Below are 25,628 nucleotides of genomic sequence, written 5' to 3' on the forward strand. Positions count from 1 at the left end.
CCCACTGCTGCTATTGCTGCTGCTGCCTCCACCTCTGCCACTGCCTGGGGCCAATGCTGGGGGGAGTCCCCACTCCCTTCTCGCCCAGCTGGAAAAGTCCTCCCGCACTGACCTTTGAAGGTTTCTTTGTTGTTTGTGGGTTGAGGGATCTGGGACCCTCCCTGTTGGGAATTCTGCCCCAGAGGTCTATTTGGTCCTGTTCCTCCCTGTGCCGTGTGGCCAGGGCTAGGCTCTGTTCTGCTCAGCATCCCGTGGGATAGACCTTTCCTGTCAACCTTCCAGGTTACCTTTGGCTGAAAATCTCTTTCACTCTGTTGTTCTATGGCTTCTGCTGTTCTAGAATTTGTTGACAGTCATTTTTTACAGGTATTTTGTGGGCTGTCCACATCAGGTTTTGAGTAGAGCAATGTCTAGATGTATTCATTCTCTAACCTCTAACAAGGTTTCTTAACCATTTCTGTATGGCAGACCTCACTGGCAGTCTAATAAAACCTATTGACTCAGAATAACTTTTTATTACCTTCTTTAATAATTGAAAATAAAAATATACTTTTTCCATCTAAATTCATTTACTCATGAAATCTGGCCACAGAACTCTTTGGGTTCTGAGAGTTCTATTTTCCCTCCTGCCCTTTCCTCTATTCTATTTTCTTAAGGGGTACATTTTCAGTCCCCTTCCTCTTTCCCAACACCCCAGCCTAATCCTTAAAATATTTTCTCAGCATATCACTCATTTTGTTAATTTTCTATTAAGCACTTTTAGATTATATTGAAGCTCAGTGGAAGTTTGGGGTTGGAGCTAGCTTATCCCTCTATACTCTGAAGTGTCCTTTGAAATAACCACACCCTCTGATGAGTCTAGTCCCCTTCTCCAATGTCCTGATTTTCTCAGCAAATCATTCTGTGAAGGTCTTCCTAAGTTCATTGCTGATAGTCCTGACATAAAAGGACTTAGTCAGATTTCCATATTTTTGCATACCCAGAGTTCCTTTTGTAGGAAAGAAAGAAATAACAATGAAGTGACTTTCTTATATGTATTATCTCCTATATAGGAACATATTTTTCAGTACTATAGAATATATTCATATTTTAATATTTAACATCCAAATGTGACTTTAAAAATGCAAAATTATTTAAAGACTTCTATTGAATTTTGTCTTGAAGATTACATATAATCTCTTCTCCCTCATTTTTTTCATTAAAATTAATCTTTCAAAGATGTTCAAATGGCAATACTAAAAGGGAAATGTTAGCACAGATGAGGACTTTGAGTGCTCAAAGTAAATGGTGTTTATGAGCTTGAGGAAGTGGACTCTGTGAAGAAATGGCATCTAAAACTTTATGAATACTGTTTTAATCTTTTGTTTTGTAAAAATAATTCTTATTCATAATCTAGTTTCTGCAACCCTCTTAATAAAGCAAAACCACTAACTTAGAAGGAAACCTAATAGAATACAAAGGAAATCTGAATTAATTTTAAGCTTCTTGAGAGTTGCAGCTAGCTCATTTTTGCCTTTGCATCCCTCATTGTATAACATACTAACTGACATAAAGTGGGTATTTAATAAATACTTGCTTTGCTGATCCCTGAAAAATGCAATGGAATAAAGTTACATGCAACACAAATACTTGGCCAGTTTATTCACAGAATCACAATAAGACTATTTTGGAAACTGTGTTAAAATTTCAGAAATATTTTTTAAGAATGACATACCAGTTCTAGAATTACTGAGTGTTTGATTTGGTAAGATAATAGTTAAAATAATTGAGTGGGTTTTTTTGGCAAGAAAAAGTTGTAGAGCTTCCTTCCTTTAGGTCTCTGGTCAATTGCAACTCACACCAATAGAGAACTACTCCATTAGAGCCATCTGGCCATAGCATATGTGGAATGAATAGCTAATCTCAGTCCAATTCCTGATATACAGGAACATTAAGGCTCAAGTGCTCTCATCACAGACACTACAAATTGATATAACCATGAGTCAATTTTAGTAGGAAAATACAATTTTAAGTCGATAAAGCTTTACAAAATTAAACAACACTGTTGTTTTTATTTTATTAATAAACATTTTTTTCTTCTGTCTTCCTTGGGAGGAAAAAATCCATAAAACCTTTGTGACCAGTATTAATAGGCAAGCAAGAAAAATTCTTGCATTGGCCATGTTCAAAAATTTGTATATTATTCTGAATTTTAAATCCACCTTCTCTCTGTCAGGAGGTGGGCAGTATCCTTCATTATATTTCCTCTGGATTAAAGTTCTCAAGTCCTTCAAAAATGTTGCTTTTAATAATTTTATTACAGTATACATTGTTCTGTTTCTCCTCACTTCACATTGCATCAGTTCATGTAAGTCTTCCCAGTTTTCTCTGACACCATCCACTTTTAACATTTCTTTAAATACTATAATATTCCATTATGTTCACATACCATAATTTATTCTTATACTTCCTGAGGTAATAGATGAACTTCTAGCTCTTCCACGCTACCAAAAAAAAAGCTTTTACAAATATTTTGTAATATGTATTATGTACATAATATGTACATATGGGTCACTTTCATCTTCTTTGATCTCTTGAGGGTACAGGTTTAGTGGTGGTATTGCTGGATCAAATGATATCACAATTTAGTAACTTTGGGACCATGCTTAACTTTGAGTTCTATTTATGGGGGTTATGAAGAACATTTGAAAATAATCTCAGCTTGTTTTTTAAACAACATTGATCTTAATAGTCGTAAGAAACTATCATTATCAAGAAGAAAGTTCAAATGGGAAAATAATAGTGTGGTAGGAGCCCAGATCCCCTGTAATTACTTCATTGAAGCTTAGAGATTCACCATGCTACTAAGCAATAGAATCACCTCTAGACACTTCCACCCAAACTGAGGAGTTCCAGAAAGTCTAGAATGACACTTTCAACCCAAATTTTCCCAAAGTATGGGCTACCTGCCAAGGTTCATGCCAAGAAAGTCCAGCCTTGGGGTGTTCCAGGCAGAGTCCAGTAGGGTTCAGTGTCCCAAGCCAAGCTGCAGGAGAAAGAAACTCGACAAAATCCAGTACACAAAGCCCTTACTTGTGGTGGAAACCTAGTAATGGAATAACTGTGGATCTCTGGAAGATCCTATAGAGGGGAGAGATCCCAGAGCCCTGCAGTAAGAGGGAAACCTTCTTCAGAGCCCAGCACCTGAATATATAATGACTTCCTTGAAGGAGAGGTAGTCTGGCCTACTCTACTCAGAATTGGGCCCACATCTTTCATTTTCAGAGCTTGACCTAAGTTCAGGGGGGAAAAAAAACCACTTTTTTTGAGACACCCAAGTGGTAACCCCTGCCCCCAAATAGCCTCCTCACAACAAGTCCAGGTCAAGCCTCAGAGTAAGAATGCCCTGGCCAAAAAGGCTACAGGAGTACCTAGAGTAAATGAAAGAAGATATAAAATGGAAAGATTAAGAAGGAAAAAATAAAGACACTTTGGAACTGAAGGTAGAAAATATTGCTCAAAAACTGAACACCTTGAAAATTAGAATGGGCCAGATAGAAACAAGAATTCAACAGTAGAACAAAAAACATGAAAAGAATAATAAAAAAGCAACTGAAGAGAAATAAAGGAAATTATTAAAAACTGTTTTGCCTAAATTAAATGTTGACAAAGCTGACAACTTTGGGGAAATAGATAAATGCGTGCTAAAAATAGAAATATCCAGGGAAACCAAAGGAAAAATACTATTTTGATAAAGCAATATCAGAAAAAGAAATTGAATAAGCTATAAATAAACTCACAAAGAAAGATCTCTAGGACAGACGGATTCACAAGTTAATCTCTCAGATAGTCTTGGGCCAATTAATTCTAATAGTATAAAAACTTTTTTTGTAATAATTAGAAAACAAAGCATCATTTAAATTTATTTCTATAAAAAAATTTCATCTTGGTTTCTACAAGGGAAAACAAAACCAAGAAAGTGATTTATAGTCTATATTGGCAAGTAGACTACCCCATAATAACATTCTGTGGTCAAAAGTTTTGGTTTTTTTGCTCATCTTTTTTGGCATTTCTCCTTACTTATAAATTTGACCTCTGTTCTTAGGGTGGAAGGGACACTCTCTCAGGCTTCTTGTGCCAAGGGATGCAGGCCCTGGCTTTTTACCTAATGCTGTGCTGATGTTGCCCTGAGGCTCAGCCAGGATCAGAGGTCATAGAACATGATATTCCAGAAGGCAAAGGAGTCATGACTACAACTAAGAAGCAGCTACCCAGTGAAATTAAACATGACACTTCAAAGGGGAAAAAAATGGTCATTCAATGAAATAGAAGGATTTCAAGCTTTCATAAGGAGAAAGGCAGAACTGAACAAAAAAATTGACCTCCTATATCAAGACCCAAGAGAATCTTATAAAGGTAAAAAGGGAAAAGAAAACATAAGGGATTCAATAGAGCTAAACTGTTTACATCCTTAGATGGAAGAATGATATTTGAATTTTTAAAAAAATTGTACCAATAATAGTACAGTTAGAAGGAATAGAGGGTATAAGGGGAATTTGAGGGAATGGCATAAAAATAATTAGGGGACAAGAAAGAGGAATATACTGGGTGCAGAAAGAATGGAGTGGTAGATCAGGGTAAATTATTTCACATGAAGAGGTGTAAAAACCCTCTTTCAATGGAGGGGCAGATGGGAGAGTGGGCAATGAGCATCATTTGAACTTACTCTTTGGTTCAAAGAGGGAATAATATACATAATCACTTGAATATAAAAATCTATCTTACCCCATAGGGAAGTAAGAGCGTAGGAGATTAAATAAAGGGGGAGGGAAAGATTGACAGAAGGGAGGGAATATTGAGGGAGGTAGTAGACAGAAGAAAAATACTGGTGGTGAGGGAAAGGGTGAAAGGAGAGAGGAAAAACAGGAAGACAAATAAGATTGAGGGAAATACACAGTTAGTAATCATAACTGTGAATGTGAATGGGATGAACTCTCCCATAAAATGGAAGCAGATGGCAAAGTGGATCAAAAATCAGAATCCTACAATATATTGTTTTCAAGAAACACACTTGAAGCAGAGAGACACACACAGAGTAAAAGTAAGGAGTTGGAGCAGAATCTACTAGGCTTCAGCTGAAGTAAAAAAATTCTGATCTCAGACAAAGCAAAAGCAAAAGTAGACCTAATTAAAAGAGATAAGGAAGGAAACTGTATCTTGCTAAAAGGTACCACAGACAATGAAGTGATATCAAAACTAAACATATATGAGCCAAGTGGTATAGAGAATCTAAATTCTTAAAGAAGAAGCTAAATGAGATACAGAAAGAAATAGACAGCAAAACTATGCTAGTGGGAGACCTCAACTCTTCCTTCTCAGAACTGGGCAAATCCAACCAAAAAAATAAAAAAGAAAGAGAGGTGAATAGAATATTAGAAAAGTTAGATATGACAGACCTTTGGAAAAAACTGAATAGGAACAGAAAGGAATATACCCATTTTTCAGAAACACGAGGCACCTACACAAAAATTGACCATGTGTTAAGGCATAAAAACCTCAAAATCAAATGTAGAAAGGTAGAAATATTAAACATATTCTTTTTGGATCATAATGTAATAAAAGTCCATGAAGGAGTGGAAAGATAGATTACAAATTTATTGTAAACTTAAAAAAAATCTTAATCCTAAAGAATAAGTAGGACAAAAAACAAATCATAGAAATATCAATCATTTCATTAAAGAGAATGGCAACAATGAGACAATATACCAAAATTGATAGGATATAGTCAAAAGCAGTACTTACAGGAAATTTTATTTCTCTAAGTTCTTACATCAACAAAATATAAGAAAAAGCAGATCAATGAATTAGGTATCCATCTAAGAAAACTAAAAAAAGAGCAAATAAAATCCCCAATTTAGCACCAAATTGGAAAACTTGAAGACCAAGTGAGATTAATAAAATTGAAAGTAAAAAAAAAAACAACCATTATTGAGTTAATATACAACAGTAGGAGTTGGTTTTATGGGGGGAAAACACAAATCAATAAGATAGATAAGCCATTAGTTAATTTGATTAAAAGAAAGAAAACCAAATGTCCAGTATCAAAAATGAAAGGGATAAAATCATCACCATTTAAAAATTAATTAAAACAATCATTAGGGAATATTTTGCCCAATTATAGGCCAATAAATCTGACAATCTGAGTAAAATCAATGAATATTTGTGAAAATATAAATTACCCATATTAACAGATGAAAGAATAGAATGCCTAAATAATTGCCTATTAGAAAAAGAAATTGATCAAGCCATTAGTGAGCTCCCTAAGAAAAATTCCCCAGGGCCAAATGGGTTCACAAGTGAACTCTACCAAATATTTAAACAATTAATTCCAATACTTCATAAACTATTTGAACAAATAGACAGAGTCTTACCAAATTCCTTTTATGACACAATTATGGTGCTAAGACCTAAACCAGGAAAAGATAAAACAGAGAAAGAAAATTATAAACCAATTTTCTTAATGAATATTGATGAAAAATTGTGAACATAATATTGGCAAAATGATTACAGCAATATGTCACAAGGATTATACACTATGACCAGGTGAGATTTATACCATGGATTCAGGGTTGGTTCAAGTTTAGGACAACTATCAATGTAATTGACCATAACAACAGCAAAACCAAAAGAAATCTTATGATTATCTCAATAGATGCTGAAAAAACTTTTCACAAAATACAGCACCTATTCCCATTAAAAACGCAAGAGAGCACAGGAATAAAGGAAGCATTCCTTAAAATGATAAGCAGTATTTGTCTAAAACAATAGCAAACTTTATCTGTAATGACAATAAGCTAGAAACTTTCCCAATAAGATCAAGGTTGAAGCAAGAATATCCATTATCATCACTATTAATTCATTATAGTACTGGAAATGTTACCTATACCAATAAATGAAGAAAAAAAGAAATAGAAGGATTTGAATAGGCAATGGGGGAACAAAACTATCATTCCTTGCAGATGATATGATAGTATATTTAGAGAACCCTAGAGGATCAGCTAAATAGCTCCTTGAAATAATTGACAACTTTACAAAATTGCAGGATATAAGATAAACCCACATAAATCATCAACACTTCTTTATATGACCAACAAAGCCTGGAAACAAGAAACAGAAATAGAAATTCGATTTAAAATAGCTGCAGACAATATAAATTATTTGGAAGTCTAACTGCCAAGACAAACCCAGAAACTATATGAACACAATTAATTGTAAGACACAAAATAAAATCAGTTTTAAACAATTGGGAAAATGCCAGTTGCTCATGGGTAGAGTGAGTCAATGTAAGAAAAGTTAGAATTCTCCCTAAACTAATTTACTTATTCAGTGCTATACCAAGCTACCAAAAAATATATTATAGTGCTAGAAACCATAGCAGCAAAATTCATCTGGAAGTAAAAGATTAAGAATTTCAAGAGAAGTAATGAAAAAAATACAAAGGAAGGTAGCTTACCAATATCAGATCTCAAACTACATTATAAAGCAGTAATCATCAAAACTATCTGGTACTGGCTAAGAAATAGAGTGGTGGATCAGTGAAAGAGATTAGGTAGATAAGATGCAGTAGTCAATGACCTTAGTAATCTAGTGTTTTATAAATCCAAAGACCCCAGCCTCTGGGATAAGAACTCACTGACCAAAAAAAAAGAACTGCTAGGAAAACTGGAAAAGACCAACATCTCACGAAATATAATAAGGTACAGTCAAAATGGGTACATGTTTAAATATAAAGGGTGACATCATAAGGAAATTAGAAGAACAAGGAATAGTTTACGTGTCAGATTTAGGGGGATATGAAGAATTCATGACCAAACAAGAGATAGAGAGCATTATGAAATGTAAAATAGATTATTTTGATTATATCAAATTAAAAAGCTTGTGCTCTCATGCATGGTTGGTGGAGTTATGAACTGATCTAACATTCTGGAGAACAATTAGAAGCTATGTCCAAAGGGCAACCAAATTGTACATACCCTTTGATCTAGCAATCCCACTACCATGTCTGTATCCCAATGAGATCATAAAAAAGGGAAAAGGATTTACATGCATAAAAATGTTTATAGCAACCCTTTTCATGGTGGCAAAATATTGGAAACTCAGGCAATGCCCTTCTATTGGGGAATGGCTAAACAAGTTGTGATATGTGAATATAATATTATAATATAACATATTGTGCAATAAGAAATGATGAGAAGGCAGATTTCAGAAAAACTTGGAAAGACTTGTATTCCATTTGATGTGCAAAGTGAAATGAGTAGAACCAGGAAAGCCTTGTACACAGTGTCAGCAACATTGTGTGGTGATCAACTATGAATGACTCAACTTTTCTTAGCAACACAGTGACCAAGTGAACAAGCACAGAGGACTCATGAAGGAAAATGCAGTCTGCATCCAGATAAAAAACTGATGGACTCTGAATGCATACTGAAGCATACTTTTTTTCATTTACTCTATTTTTTATTGTGTTTTTTTTTCTTTTGGGCTGTTTCTGCTTTCACAACAGTGACTAACATGGAAATATGTTTTATGTAATTGCACATATATAATCCATGTCAAAGTGTTTCATTTGTGCAAAAGCCTTTTAATTTAATATAAATTATCTGTTTTACATTTTGTAACACTCTCTGTCTCTTGTTAGGTAAGAATTCTTCCCTTCCCCATAGATCTAACAGGTGGACTATTCCTACAGAGAGAAGAAAAATCTAGAACTCAAAATCTTGTAAAAAAAAAAAAAAGGATGCAAGTAATTGTTTTCACATACAGTTGGGAAAAATAAAATACTGTTCACAAATAAATTAATTAATTTAAATAAATAAAATGAGTTAAAAAGGAGCAATGAAAATTGAAAGAATGAAAAGATAAAGGAAAATATGAAATATTTCATTGGAAAAACAACTGATCTGGAAAATAGGTTGACAGATAATTTAAGAATGATTAGATTAACTGATTTTTAAAAATCTCAAAAAAAAGTCTAGATATATTTCAAGAAATTATCAAGGAAAATTTCTCTGTTATCCTAGAACCAGAGAACAAAATAGAAATGGAAGAATCCACCAATCACCTGAAAGAAATCCCAAAATGTAAACTCCCGGGAATATTATAGTCAAATTCCAGAACTCCTAGCTCAAGGAGAAAATATTGCAATTAGCCAAAAAGAAACAATTACAATATTGTGGAGCCACAATCAGGATCATACAAGATTTAGCAGATTTAGTGTTAAAGAAGTGAAGTTCTTAGAACATATTTTACAAAGCAAAGGACATAAGATTCCTTCAGAATAGGTAGATAGTTAATGAGAGGACTTGTGAACATTCTTGATGAAAAAACCAGAATGGAATCCAATATATGACATTCAAACACAAGACTCAAGAAAAGCATAAAAAGGTAAACATGAAAGAGAAATCATAAGGGACTTAATATGGTTAAACTGTTGACATTCCTATATGGGAGGATGATACTTATAAGAACTTTATCATTATTAGGGAAATTAAAAGGAGTATCCATAGACAGAGGTGTGAGTTGATTATGATGGGATGATCTAAAAATATTACAAGGAGAGAAATGATGCACTGGGAGAAAGAGGAAAAGAGAGGAAAAATGGGAAAATTATCTTACATCACACAGGCATGTAAGGAAGAGCTTTTACAATGAAGGGGGAAATGATGGTGGTGGTGGGTAACACATCTAAATTGGTTCAAAGATGGAAAATATCTATATCTATATATTCAATGGATAATTGAAATCTATCTTACCCAACAGGGATGGGAATAAGAGAAGGGGAGAGACTGCTAGAAGAGAGGGCAAATTAACAGAGGCAGTGGTTTTGAGCAAAACAATTTTTGAGGATAAAAGAGCTTTTTAAAAGAAGGATAAAAAGGGGAAAAGTAGGATGAGAAGAAACATAGAGTTAGTAACCACAAATATGAAAGTGAATGGGATGGATGAACTCACCCATAAAACAGAAGTGGATATCAGAATGGATTGGAAATCAGAATCCAACAACATATTCTTTATAAGACAAACATTTGAAACAGAAACCTACATACACATTGTAAAAAAAAAATGTCTTGAGAGGAATTAGTTATGCTTCAACTGACTTTAAAATAGTAAAGGTGGCAATCATGCTCTCAGACAAAGCAAAAGCAAAAACAGACCTAACTAAATGAGATAAGTGGGGAAACTACTTTTTTTTTTTATTTAACTTTTAACATTTATTTTCACAAAATTTTGGGTTACAAATTTTCTCCCCTTTTCTCCCCTCCCCCCCCCAAACCCAAGCATTCTAATTGCCCCTGTGACCAATCTGCTCTCCCCTCTATCCTCCCTCCCTGCCCTTGTCTCCGTCTTCTCTTTTGTCCTGTAGGGCCAGATAGCTTTCTTGACCCCTTAACCTGTATTTCTTATTTCCCAGTGGTAAGAACATTACATTTGATCCTAACACTTTGAGTTCCAACATCTTTACCTCCCTCCCTCTCCACCCCTTCCCTTTGGAAGACAAGCAATTCAATATAGGCCAAATCTGTGTAGTTTTGCAAATGATTTCCATACTAGTTGTATTGTATAGGACTAACTATATTTCCCTCCATCCTATCCTGTCCCCCATTACTTCTGTTCTCTTATGATCCTTTCCCTCCCCATGAGTGTCGACCTTGGTTTGCATTCTCCTCCCCATGCCCTCCCCTCCATCCTCCCCCCCACCCTGCTTGTGCCCCTGTCCCCCACTCTCCCGTATTATGAGATAGGTTTTCCTATCAAAATGAGTGTGCATTTTATTCTTTCCTTTGGTGAAATGTGATGAGAGTAGACCTCATGTTTTTCTCTTGCCTCCCCTCTTTATCCCTCCACTAATAAGTCTTTTGCTTGCCTCTTTTATGAGAGATAATTTGCCCCATTCAACTTCTCCCTTTCTCCTCCCAATATTTCTCTCTCACTGCTTGATTTCATTTTTTTTTAATATATGATCCCATCCTCTTCAGTTCCCTCTGTGCACTCTGTCTCTATGTATGTGTGCGTGTGTGCATGTGTGTGTATGTGTACTCCCACCCAGTACCCAGATACTGAAATGTTTCAAGAGTTACAAATATTGTCTTTCCATGTAGGAATGTAAACAGTTCAACTTTAGTGAGTCCCTTATGACTTCTCTTTGCTGTTCACCTTTTCATGGTTCTCTTCATTCTTGTGTTAGAAAGTCAAATTTTCTTTTCAGCTCTGGTCTTTTCATCAAGAAAATTTGAAAATCCTCTATTTCATTGAAAGACCGTTTTTTCTCCTGAAGTATTATACTCAGTTTTGCTGGGTAAATGATTCTTGGTTTTAGTCCTAGCTCCTTTGACTTCTGGAATATCCTATTCCATTCCCTTCGATCTCTTAATGTAGAGGGTGCTAGATCTTGTGTTATCCTGATTGTATTTCCACAATACTTGAATTGTTTCTTTCTAGCTGCTTGCAATATTTTCTCTTTCACCTGGGAATTCTGGAATTTGTCCACAATGCTCCTAGGAGTTTCTCTTTTTGGATCTCTTTCATGCGGTGTTCTGCGGATTCCTTGAATATTTATTTTGCCCTCTGGTTCTAGAATCTCAGGGCAGTTTTCCTTGATAATTTCATGGAAGATGATGTCTAGGCTCTTCTTTTGATCATGGTTTTCAGGTAGTCCCAGAATTTTTACATTGTCTCTCCTGATTCTATTTTCCAGGTCAGTTGTTTTTCCAATAAGATATTTCACATTATCTTCCATTTTTCGAATCTTCTCGCTATGTTCTGTGATATCTGTCTTTCTCATAAAGTCCTTAGCGTCCATCTGTGCCATTCCAGTTTTGAAAGATCTATTTTCTTCAGTGAGCTTTTGAATCTCCTTTTCCATTTGGCTAATTCTGCTTTTGAAATCATTCTTCTCCTCATTGGCCTTTTGAACCTCTTTTGCCAATTGAGTTTTCAAGTGTTAATTTCTTCTAGTTTTCAAGATGTTAATTTCTTCAACATTTTTTTGGTTCTCCTTTAGCAGGGAGCTGATCTGCTTTTCATGCTTCTCTTTCATCCCTCTCGTTTCTCTTCCCAGCTTTTCCTCCACCTCTCTAACTTGATTTTCAAAATTCTTTTTGAGCTCTTCCATGGCCTGAGCCCATTGGGTGGGCTGGGACACAGAATCCTTGATTTCTGTGTCTTTGCCTGATGGTAAGCATTGTTCTTCCTCGTCAGAAAGGAAGGGAGGAAGTGTCTTTTCTCCGAGAAAGTACCCTTCAATAGTTTTATTTCTTTTCCCTTTTCTGGGAATTCTCTCCAGCCAGTGGCTTGACCTCTGAATATTCTCCTCATGCCCACCTCACCTCCTGATCCTCCCAGCCAGCGTTTGGGGACTGAGATTCAAATGCTGCTTCCCGCCTTAGGGCTTTTGGCGGGGGCAGGGCTGCTATTCAGTGTGAGAATTAAGTTCAGATGGTCAGGTCGGGGCATGGCCGCCTCTCAGGCTCAGTTCCCTCAGGGGGTTTATGCACAGACCTTCCACAATGGATCCAGGCTCCCGCCCGCTTGGGGAGCCCCTGTCTGCAGCCGCCTCTCAGCTTCTATCTCCCGGGGGGGCCCGAGCCATGGGGGCACCCCACTCCCCTCTCGACCCGCCAAAGAGACTCTCTCACTGATCCCTGTCACCTGTGGGTGGAGGGGCTTGTGCCGCCGCTGGAGTTCCCGTCTCCGTAGCCCGCTCGGATCTTTTCCTCACGGTGTCGCGGCCGCTGCAGGGCTGCACTCAGCTCCCAGTCCCGGCGCCCAGTCCACAGCCTGAAGGATCCCCCACGAGAGGTTTGCAGGTCTCTCCGGAACAGAAATCTCCCTCGCTCCAATATTCCGTGGCCTCTGGGTGCAGAATTCACGGTGAGTTGGTCCCCTCTAGCCGTTCTGTGAGTTGTGGGTTCGGAGCTATGTGTATGTGCGTCTTTCTACTCCGCCATCTTGGCTCCGCCCCCGGGAAACTACTTTTTGCTACAAGGTACCATAGACAAGGAAGTAATACTGAGCATAGCATCCAAATACTTAAAGGAAAAGTTAAATGAGTTACAGTAGGAAATAGACAGTAAAAACATACTGCTAAAAATACACATTTTTCCCCTCTCTGAATTTTACAGTTGAGGAAACTGAGGCAAACAGAAGAAACTTGCTCATGCTCACAGAGTGAGCATGTTTTTGAGGCCAGTTTTAAACTCTGGTCTTGCTAACTCCAAGTTCTGTGTTTTATTCACTGAACCACCTAGTGGTCTTTTGGGACATAGTATCAAATTATTTTCCAGAATGGTTGGACCAGTTCACCACTCCACCACTTCCCTTGCAGGAAGGGACTTAATCATTTGATTTCTGAAGTGCCTGTCAGCCTTTACTATCCTATGATTTTAAGACCTGAGTTCTCTTTTCTCTAAGAAAGTAAAGTGGATTTCATAACCATGCCGACCCACCTCACACTACACCATTATTAAATCATTAGGACTTCATCTTTTTGTGGCAATATTTTTATTTTCCCTAAAATGTCTGCTTCTTCCTTCCTGTCCCTTAAGTTTCCATAACACCTCTTTCTTGATCTTGGTATTTTGGAGAAAAAAGGTGACAAAAACATTAACAACTAGAAATTTTTGAATTAACTTCCCATATGTATTATTTGATTAAACCACAGATACATGGCATTTCATTTTGTACAACCTCTTTTGGAGAGTCTTTTAAGATGCTATTTATAAGGGCAACTCTGGTAGTTAGCCTGTTAATATCCTTTATGTTCCCTATTTTTCTATTTCCTGTTTCCTGCTGAAGTAAGCCACTACATATAGGATTGACCCTTATGGCACTGCATTAACAAAACTGAAAGCTAAGTAGATGTTTTATTTTCTTATCTAGGGGACATGGAAGAAGGAGAGGACAGAGAATATGAGGGGTATAAGGGAATTCCTGGCTTACGATGAAGGAGGCCTTGAGTAAATCTGTTTGCAAAGATATCCCTTTCTCAAATATAGATGTCAGGATTTGTCATATTTTTATTGGCTTAAAGTCTTATGGGTTCATGCATTCAATTAAATGAATTTGTTCACTTATTCATTAACCATTTATTTTTTAAAATGTTTTCTAAAGCAATGTGCTGGGCTGAGGAAAATACAAAGATAATTAAAACTTGGACCCTGTCCTTCTGGAATTTATAATCTGTGAGCAATAAAGAGTTGGAAAAAAAAGTCAAAAGTTGGCAAATAAGATGAGATAATAAATACAAAATAATGATAATTCAGATTTGAATAAGATTAGACTGCTTAGAAGTGATTGATCAAGCCTGACTCCAGTCATATCCTGCTAGTTTATGTCTGATATTTGAATAAAATGAGACAATTATAATTACGTGTAATGATTAATATATAATTTTATGTTACATAGAACATTTAATTTCTTATATATTCTTATATATATGTGTATGTTACACACATTTAATTTCTATGTGTGTGTGTGTGTGTGTGCGCGCATGTGTGTTTAATTTCATTTCTCAGTAGTTGAGCTACTTTGGATTAGACTATATCACGCTCCACGCTTGCTACCCTTCTCACCTTTCCAACTTCCTTTTGTATATTATCTCCTCCCTTTAGATTTTAAGATCTTGAAGAGAGGGACTTTTCAACATTTTTAATATCTTCAATGCATAGTATGGTACCTAGCACTTAATAAATGGTTATTGACTGAAGGGCTGGCTCAATTATAAGTCATTCAAATGTTAACAGAAGGAGGTTTACTTTGTTGTAGCAAAAAAGGATATTCAACAAGGATATAGCACTCACCTGGAGCAGAAGTGGCCCCCCTCTTCTGCATATAAAGCTACTCCCCTCTCTTGTTATCAGGGCGCAGTGAACCAGTCAAGACTCAGGGAAGGCTTTCTTGACTTTTAGAAAAAAAACTGACCTGCATGATAAAGGGGAGGGGAAAAAGCAGGAAGCATGGCCTCTCAAAAGACATGCCCCCCAAAAAACAAAAACTGGGACAGTTACCCTAGGATAATATATCTAAAAGGGACCTCAAAGGTATTTGCTCCAATTCCTTCATTACACAGATAAGGAAACTGGGCACAAGGAGGTGAAGTGATTTGACCAAGGTCACACAGGTAGTGTTAGAGGAAGAATTTGAATACAAACCCTGTGAGTATGGAGAGAGTGGTTTTTTTTTTTCGTTTGGTTTGGTTTTTCTGTGTCATTCTGTCCCTTAACTAGGTAACCCAGTACTCCTCTAGCTTCTGATCACCTGGCCAAAGAGATAATTTTATAAAAAGTTTGTTGATGAATTCAATGATAGACAAGTAGAGAATGAACAAGTTGAAAATAGCCACCATATTTCAAGGTCTTGAGTCTACTCTGTGTTCAGTCATATTCTGGCATACTCAATCCAGTCCAATCTCATTTAACATTTATTAAGCACCTATTTTATTCTAGACTTTGTACAAAGTGCCAGGGATATTATTAATAAAAATAAAGATATTCTCTGCCCTCAATGAGCTTATATAATCTGTCATGGTTAAGTTTATAATAACTGATGGGACAAATTCTGAGCTTTGTGATTTATTGGCAAGATAAAATAGGTATAATAAACCAGGTCAAAGGTCAGTAGACCCAAAGCCCCTGAATTACATTAAAAGAGAACAAGAAATAGAATTTAAAACAGGACATAAGATCAGGTAATCTGTTTTCTTGTTGGAGGATGATAGATTTGGAACTTTCTGAGTTGGGAGAGGGAGAGCAAGTGGGTAGAATTTCCTGAAATCGGGCGATATATAGGAATGTCTCAAAACGGAGTCAGTTTGATTCTCACAATTCCCTCTTTTAATTCTTAGAAGCATCAGTCCTCCAACCCATCACAAATTCTATCTATAAGCCAAATTTATAAGGTTTTCTTATTTCTTCATTATCAACTTCATGAGATTATGAACCAAGAAAAACCCAACAGAAAGTGTCTTTTCACGTAGCTTAATAATACAGTTTATATAAGAGTAATAATAAAGTATAAAGCAGAGAACTCATTTACCTACTAATATGACCAACTGAATGGGAAGGAAGAATTCCAGCAGAGGTCCACTTGGTTTAGCATTGTATGGAGGCTTGTATGAAGGTTTATTGTATGTTGGATTGTATGAAGGCTTATCACAACATCTTCTTGATCATTTAATATAGAAACAACAGGATTGATTGATCATAGCACAGGTCCCTCTTTGTGAAGCTGTAATAAGATCTGAAACCAAATGCTTTTTACAAGATCACTTGTGCTGAAGACCTTATCTCAGTTTGAAGGGAAGAGACAGATTCACTTGTGGCTTTAAGGGAATTTCTCAGTCTCAAGTGACAGGTTCCTAGAAGTCTGCTACAACTCAGAGATCCTAAAGTATGGAATTAGGGACCAAGAAAATTTCATCCTCTTTCCATATTATTTTATGTCGTTTTGAATTTTGGGTTTCTGGTAGTTTTCCCATTAGTCCCATGATATAATTAAATACTGGTGGGGTCAAATAGATGGTCCCACAAGTCTCAAACCAATTTGGGGGAAAGGAGGAACAAGCCTTACTGCCACAAACAAAAAATTGTCCAGGGATACTAGTCCCCAAGGAACTTCTGAAAGGGGATATTTAATTTCCCCAAGGTTTGATTATTCTAATAGTAAAAATTTGTACTGAAGGTTGTACTTGGTTGTACTTAGTCCAGCTAAAACTGTTATAAGTAAAGTTGGCCAAATAAATACACTGAAGTTTCTTGTCTCTAATCCTATTAAAGAGGCGGGTTTAGCACGGATAAAAGAGTCTTGTTTGATAATGTCAGGAAAAGCAAAAGTTAACCTACACATCTTCAAATTTTCTAAATCTACAATACCATTAAGACTTTGTTTTTTTTGGTGACACAGAAATGAAAATGCAGGTGCCACAGGAGTGGCAACTACAAGCAGTACTGTTCTAAATTTGATGGTACCACAAGTTCTGTGAAATTTAAAAATAACTTGTTCTTTATAAAGTTGAGTGAGTGATATTGATCTTGGCTGGTTATCTTTTATTTTTCTCTTGGGGCATAAATGCTACAAGTGAATAAAGCAAAGGAGGTTAAAGTTTCTTTCAAAGCTAGTGTTTTAGGATACCCAGAGTCAACATAATCTGCTGGTGGTGGGAGAATTTCATTTTCAGTAATAGGGAGTACTAACCATTGATAAAGGTCATTCTAGGGGATATGATGACAAACTCAGCATCCATGGGACCCAAATGCTCTAAGATGATACAAAACATGCCCTACATCACCATGAAGTTTATTAATAGTATTAAGTCTTTTCCAATCCTCCTAGGAGGAGTGGAAGTTACAAAGAGCATCCAATAATAACATGAGAATTAAGCAGCAACTAGGAAAAGAGCAAGATTTAAAACACATGATAAGTATGATTACGAGGCATAAAGCAAATGGTATTATAAAAAGTATCCATCTTCCCATAGATGACAATTTTTTATTTCCTAGATTAAATGGGAAAGGAGAAGCACCTGGTGATAGTATTAAGACAAAGCAAAATTTAAAAAAAAGATTTTTTAATATATTGCTCTCATAATGTAAACATTGTGACATGTAACAGTAAAAAGCAAATTTTACATGGGTACAATGTGTCTAAAAGTCCTTTCTTCCACCTTGATAGCAGTTGGTACTGTCAGAAGTACTTGGACTTCCCAGTCAGGTTGAGTTCCATTGGTCTACTGGAATTTCTTGATGTGGATTTTATCTTCAGTACGAAACTTACACAGTGAAAAGTCCAAGGTCCCAGTCTGCACTACAGTCCCTGTGTCATGAAGTTCCTTCAGTCTATTTTGTAGTTCCTGTATATAAGAAGCAACACAAGTATCTCTTACCAATAATGATATATGTACTGGGAGGTGGGGAGGAAAAGGTTTTGCCTTTATAAGATGAAAAAAATATTTCAAAAAGAGAAAGATGTAATGCTCCCTTCCTCCCTCTCTACCTCAACATTGTTTGCACTGCAGATGAAATAAAGCAAGGGGAAGCACTGCAGGTCATTTAAGGTGGGACTTAGTGCACAGTTTGTCAATGGTAGTTTTAAGTTGTTTGTTTGTATGTTCAACTTGTCCAGAACTCTGGGAATAATAAGGGATATGGATTCCTTAAGTCCCACTATTTCCTCTGGGGAGAGTAAGATGTTCATTAAATAAGTTATGTCTACCTAAGTAATGTTGTAACTGCTAAATATGGCCTAAAATTGGGTTATAATGGCCCCAGGATGCTCATCAAATTTAGGAGGATGAAATTAGCATTGTGAAGAAATCTCCTGGGACATCTGTCCTGGTAGCATTGTGTTTAGTTTTAACCACTTGATTCTGTTTATGATTATACAAATTATACTTGTCAGTTTATGAAAAGATGACCATGTTGCTTAGACAGACGAATATAGTTTGAAATTATGAAATCATTAAAAGAGACTTTGTTTTATGATTGAAAAAGCCAGTGATTCTCTTTGTAATCTGCTATTAAAGACCTAGAACAGGTGTTCTTAACCTCTTTTATGTCATGGATCCCTTGTCATGCTGTTTCTGGCATAGGTTATTATGCTAACTTTGCAAAGGATAATAATGTTGGAAAAAATAAAATGAAATACTATTTGTAAAGCACTTTATAAGGATTAAAGTGTTCTATAAATGCAGATTATTTTTGTTATTGCTAGTGTATTATCTGGTAAAACCCTATGGACTCTTAAGAATAACATATTTAAATGATTGAAATAAAATATAAAGGATTATAAAGGAAACCTGCTCTATTGAAATGCAATTGTATAAATGAAAATACAATCATATTGAAAAGTTAAAAAATAAATTCATGGACCCCAGGTTAAGAACCTTTGACCTAGAGGAAAGCTAAAAACAAACAAAATTTTTGTTGAGATACTTGCAAAAACAGAACAAGACAGAGTAGAATCTTCAAAAACTCCTAAACAGTCCATGCCAAGGCTATACTGATGGCATCTTTGTAACTGAGGTACCAATTCTGAAACTATGAGGCACAAGTCAACTTCATGGAAGCATCTTTTATGGAGAGAAATGTCAAGTTATTGAGGAAGAGCCACCATATTTTAAGCCATTCAGAATAAGATTAATGACAAGCCTGACAGGGCAAAAATGTTAAGAGAATTTACCTGAATTTCCTCGGTACTTTTTATTTTCCAAGAAAAGTATGTTTCCATAGAGGCACCAATACTTTGTGTACATTTGTACATATAGATAATTCTGGGACTATGTTTAATACACCCTTCTCCCTTCTTAAGTCATGAATTACATTTTTGTTCCAAGTGGTTTATAATCTTCCATGAAATTATGATCACTTCCACACCATGTAGGGAAAGGAAATTATTTAAAGAATGGGTAAGCAGAGAGATCAGATAAAATTCTATTATACAGTGGTAAGGGTAGCACTATTTCTGACAGAAGTTATAATGCTAAGGTTAATAATGTTGAAAAAATAAATGAAATTACAGGGGAAATGGATTTCAATCACCATTTGGATAAAAGCTACTGTAGAGTTCACAGGTGCTACATATATTTAAGGTTTATTAATTCCAGCCCCACTAATTCAGGATTAGTGATAATCTAGAAAGATGGATGAAAAGAATCTCTTCCATGTTTGCATGATCTATATGTAAACAAATGCATTGGTAAAACAAATTAGGTAAGTAAATAAGGCTGTAGGAGCAGGAAGGACTTAACCTATTTAAGACAATAAATTTTTAGAACATCTAAAAAGATCTATTTTTTTATGCCAAATACCAGCTACAAATTGGTCTTGTCTAGTCCATTAAAGAACTGTACTTGAAATTACCTTTGTTAGGCTAGTTCATGGTACTGTATACATTAAAAGTAACCAAACTGTAATTCTTTTTGAATGTTCTGTAATGTACATTTTTCAGTAATTCAGATTTAGTGCCTTCTGACCCCCAGTTCATCTGGATTAGTCACATTTACTGTCACATCAAACAGTTTGGTAGTTTATCAGATAAAATGGCCCATTGTAATGTTAATTATGTTAATAAGAGTTAAAGATCTTCCCCACCCATTAATGTTAATGAGAATTAAAGATCTTCCCCACCCATTAAGGGAAGGTTGATTGTGGGAGATTTGTTTTGTAGGAAGGCCCACACCTTTTGTTAATTTCTAATGAGGCATTGGTTCTCAAGGATCCTGATGCCCTCTGGCTCTGAAAAGTATATAAATACTGTGAGGTGAGGTTTTACTTATCAGAAGTATTCGTTTGGCCAGATGAGACTCTGGGCAGCCACTAAGAAGCCCCCCAGCTTTGAAAACCCAGATGTTGGTGCTTCTCTCTGTGGTAACTATGTATGTATATAATGGTCAGACAGTTGGATCTGTCTGTTGATCTGTGATGTATGTATTGCTTGTGATCAGACAGTTGGAAGCTCTGTCTGTTGGTCTTCATCTCTCTGTTTACATTTTCTCTGAAGTTCAGGGGGCTGACTTTTTTCCCTGAACTAAGTCAATGATATATGTGCTCAATTAAAGTAGATTGCTGACTTCTCAAAAGTTGCTTTCCTTTTAGAAAAGCAGATCTAAGAATCTGTACATCAGGCCCTCCTGTGTATGTCAGGGTCCTTGCTGTTACACCCATCAAAACGAATATTGCATCTGATATGAACAAGCATCTTCAATGGCTACTCTTTATTTTTTAAATTTGCAATAATAAAAAGTGCCATACTGGGACCAAAACAGATTATCAGCTGAATCTCTTGTAGTTTTAGACCAAATATTGCATAATTCAATAGCATGACTTTTTGTCCATTCCTGGTTGAACCAAGAGCTTTTCCTGATCCCAGGATATAAGAAACCTTCCAAGGTGGTTCATTTCCATATGCTACCACTAGATCCCAATGTTCCCCTAAGGGAATTTTTCCCTACAATATGGAGTTTTCCCCAGCAGTACGGGCTCTTACTGTAGTTCAGAAAAATTTGAGATTAGGGAGAATCTGACCTCTGGGACAGTTTACCATGAAGTCTCTCAGTGAAAAATTGGCTGGAGTACATTAGGGAGTTCTTCTGAAAGGCTCTCCTGGAGGCTGGGGTCCCCTCTTGATGTCCTGATTAACTTTGTCAAAAATTTATGATAGGGAAGACAGATTTTGAGTTATGCAATTTATTAAATGAGCATAATAAGTTCCCTCAGCAGGCACAAAGATGCTGAATACAGATTTCTGTACGTTAAAAGAAAACAACAAACAGGATGCAAAATGAGGTGTCAGATTAGGTAATCTGATTTATTATTGGAAGATAGATTTGGGACTTTTCAAATTGGGAGAGGGAGAATAAGCAGGTAGAATTCCTCAAAATCAGGTGACAAAATCTCAAAATGGAGGTTATTCACAAAATGGAATTGATGTGGTTTTTCACACATCTAAAAGAGGAGACATACACACAAAAAGGAAAGAAATGGGGTCTAGGGGGAAGAACACACCAGGGAGTCCCTGGCAGGGACACCTTGTTGCAATGAATTGAAATTAAGAAGGGCAGCAGATGCAAGGTGGAATGAGCTGAGAGTCCAGTTCATAAAGAAAAGTGTTAAGAAGAGTTTGGTACACCACCCTCCAGCCCTCCAAACAGAAAGGATTGGAGACTCACAGAAGTGGAGTTAATCAAGGCTGACTTAGCAGCATGATGATGAGTTCAGAATCAACCATATAGATTGAGAGATAGTTATAAATCATCTATACTAAGATTTTTGTTTAATAGATCAGAAAATTAGGGCTCCTAGAGAGAAAGTGATTTCCCAGATAGTAAATAAAATACCCAGGATTTGAACCAAGGCTCTCTGACTAGAATGAGAGCACTTTTCACAACTCCATACCATCTCTTACTAATGTGGTCTTATATGTTATTAAGACAGAAAAAACTCTTGTTCATATCATTCTTCTCAAAAATCTTCAGTGTTTCCCTTTTATTATCTGAGAAGATTTATACCTCCTTGCCTAGCATTTGAGGACTTCTACAATCTGATACTATCCACTGTTTCTGAATATATCTTATACTGAACTTACATTCCAAAGTTATCAGGAATAAAGAGGTAATAGTCTCTAATACTTTACTCTGCCTTGCTCTTTCCTTGGTATGCTCTGTTTAGTTGTTGGAAGGTTGTCTTCAGAGGTAGTAGGATCCCCTTCATCAGAGATTTTCAAGTGGAGATTGGATATGTTGGATGTGTTATAGTGGGGATTCTTTTCATATATAAATTGGACTAGATAATACGTGAGATTCTTTCCAACTCTCAGATTCTATAATTCTGTGATTCAATTCTAGCATAAACACATTACTGCTGGGAGCTCAGAGGCTGCAAAAACAAACAAACAAAGAAAGCAGAACAAAAAACTTCTTTTAGTCCCCTATAAGGCATACAGTCTTAGACAAGGTTCATTACTAAGAGAGTCAGACTATTTAGAGGGATTAGGGACCCTTTTCTCCTACTTTTTGGGTCATTGGACCTTCACCTTAGCATCCCAGAGACATTACTTTTTCATTCAAGTCTAAGGCATCCCTAAAAGGAGAGAGCAGAAAAAGCTACTCAATGTACAATATGAATTGAGTATTGAACAGGTAGTATATTCCCAACTCACAAAAAGGAGTAATAATTTTTTTTTAAAAGTCACTCTTCATTAACAGAGTGATCTAAACAGGATTTGGAAATAGTTGATAACTACTTGTAAAATTCATTGAAAGACTGATAATAGATCATCTGAAGACAAAGCAGTTTCGTAGTACTTCTATTTCACCTCAACTTGGCATTGTCCAATTGAGTCTACTGATAAATTGTCCTGACTTGCTCCTTCTCTTGGCAGTGGCTCCACTCCCAGATGCAGAAGGTTGTACTGCCTCTCTAGTGAATGCCACTGTCACTCTTTCACCAACGGATATTGATACTGCCACTATTTGAGTAGAAGATGCTTCTACCACAGATTAAAATATCTGGACTTTTAAAAACTCACAAGACTTCATGGAAACTTCGATCCTGGTGTACTTGTTTGTCTAAGATGAAAAAAAACAAAACAAGTATAAAATGACAGAGGCTCATGGACGTATGGAGTCTGGGTAGAAGATAGGGATACCACCTTCCATTGCCCTCTTGACTCTCAGGCTCAGCTCAAAATAGTCCACATTCTTCACATCTGGAGAGAGAGACTTGAAGAGCCCAATAGATTGCTTTCCTATATCCCCTGAGTCATCAGTTGTTCTGACTTAGAATTCAATTAGGATAGATTTGTGAGTTGATCATGGCTGGAAATAGTTCTCCCTAAGCTTCTATTCAAGGAGAACCAGATAGGGAATAGCTGCATATAATTAAAAGACTGTCCTATATAGTTTTGTTCACTAACATTACATCAGGATATTCTTACCCTCCCTTTCTCCCCCCCATCCTGTGTTCTAACTAAACTGGACAAATCTGTTCCCTTCCCATGCCATTCTCTCTTGTGGTTACATGTCTTTACTCAAGCTGTTTTATGTACTGGGAATCTTTTCCCTGCTTAAATTTTTTAGTGAAGTCCCTGTTCATCCTTTGAAACCCAACTTAAATGCTACCTTTTTCCATCCCCTTTCTTGAAAACAACCTAAAGCAGTACCTGGTTTTTCACCTTTCTAAAACCCTGATCATATAACACTCTAAATTATATTTATTTTCATCTTATGCCCTATTAGGCTGCATGCTACATCTGGACAGAGGCTTATGTAAACAAGGCTTATCTTCCAATACCTAATACAGTGACCTACACAAAGAAAGTATTTAACGAATGTTTGCTGAACTGAACAATTGCATTAATTTTATTTATTTGTTTGTTTTAGTTTAATATCTAAAGTATCCATCTCCAAGCCTTAGACCAGCTTAATATCAAAGATTTTGCATTCTGTATCTGCAACTCTAGAGTCCCCTGTGACTCAAGTCCTAGTAATCTGAGTAAGTGTGACAAAAAAAAGTACAAAAGAACATGGCTGCTTATTAGACTTTTTTAAGCCAATAAAATGCAGTTGCAATTGTCTCTGTCTATACCTGTTGAAAGTCAAAACTACCTAGAAACTCACCTCTGGACAGCCTTAGATTCAGATGTCAAATCAATTACATTCTAGCAAATTCTTTCCCAAAGAGAAACAATTGGGAGAACATCCTCCCCCATTTTAAAAAATGGAAACTCTTGGATTAATCATTCACTATTATAAAACCTTATTAGTATAAAGTTTGTTATTCTTTCATAGTAGCATAATTCAAACACCTTTAGTTACAATTTCTGTTCCAGTGTCTGACATTTATATCGTCAATGACGGTTAGCCCCAGGCACTGCACAATTCTTTCTTCTCTTAGCACTGCCATCTAGTGTGAGACAAGCATACAAATAAGTAACTAGGTAGTTATCTGAATATTGTCTTTCTCACAGATTATAGGGCACCTTCCTCTGTCCTTTGAGACAAGTCAAGCCTCAGAATAGGATATTAATAGTTAATAACAACAAAACAACATCAACAACAGCCAACCTTTGTACAGTGTTTGAAGGTTTATAAAGAACTTTATGCATTTTTCTCATTAAACAGAGCAGAGAATTGGAAGCTTAAAAGAATGGAGAAAATCTAAAACTGTATATGAAGACTGTATCCTAGCACCAACTAATGATAAAACAAAGTGAAAGAGGTAAATCATAATGAATATATAATGATAAAAAAATTGATATATTGGACCTATGGGACTGGGGCATAGCACTCACTCCCTTCTCCAAAAGGAGCCCCTCCATTATGGACCTAGTCACACAGTCCAGATTGGGTACAGTCCTGCGAAAGCCTGTTCTACAGTAGGCATGTTAAGCACCTTTTCTTATACTCTTTGGTTTATTACATTCTTCTCCACAGCATCTTGAGGGAAAATTGCCTAAGGCTTAAGTCTAGGATCTCTCCAAAGTAGGGAAAAGTATTCATTGTACATTATGAATCAGGTATGAGACAAGTATTTATTTCCTATACACAAGAGAAATGCACAAAGACATAAAGATTCACAGTGTATGTTGACAGAACAACATGATGTAGGATTCAGTAACTGAAACTGTGACCACTATTGAGTTCTTTTGGGAGGCTTATACTTAAACATCATCAGAACATTTTTGTGGTCCTACTGGATAAGCATTCCACATTTCACTTTAGTTCTGCATTGTCCAGTCATTTGCCAGTTCATGTTTTCTGCTGGTGGTAATTTTCCCAAGTAAAGAATCATGCTTTGTCCACCAATCAGCTCCACCTGATGGACTTAGTTCCTCCAGTCCTCTCAAACTCACAAGGTCACTTCCAAGAATATTTGGTTATGCATTCAGGAAAGGAAATACAAATCAGAAAAGAAGGGGAAGATGTTCAGTAAGCACAAGCTAGTTCAGTAGAGTCCACATTCTATCTGGGAATAGCATTGGGCTGAGGGGAAAAGTGTGCTCCACATCCACTTAGTCCCTCAAGGGAAGTCTAGTGACAGAGAGGACTATTGGCTGTTGTCCTTTCTTTTTGAAGAGGACTAAAATGACATCACTAT

This window comes from Notamacropus eugenii, chromosome 4 (assembly GCF_028372415.1).
Source record: "Notamacropus eugenii isolate mMacEug1 chromosome 4, mMacEug1.pri_v2, whole genome shotgun sequence".
NCBI lineage: Eukaryota > Metazoa > Chordata > Mammalia > Diprotodontia > Macropodidae > Notamacropus > Notamacropus eugenii.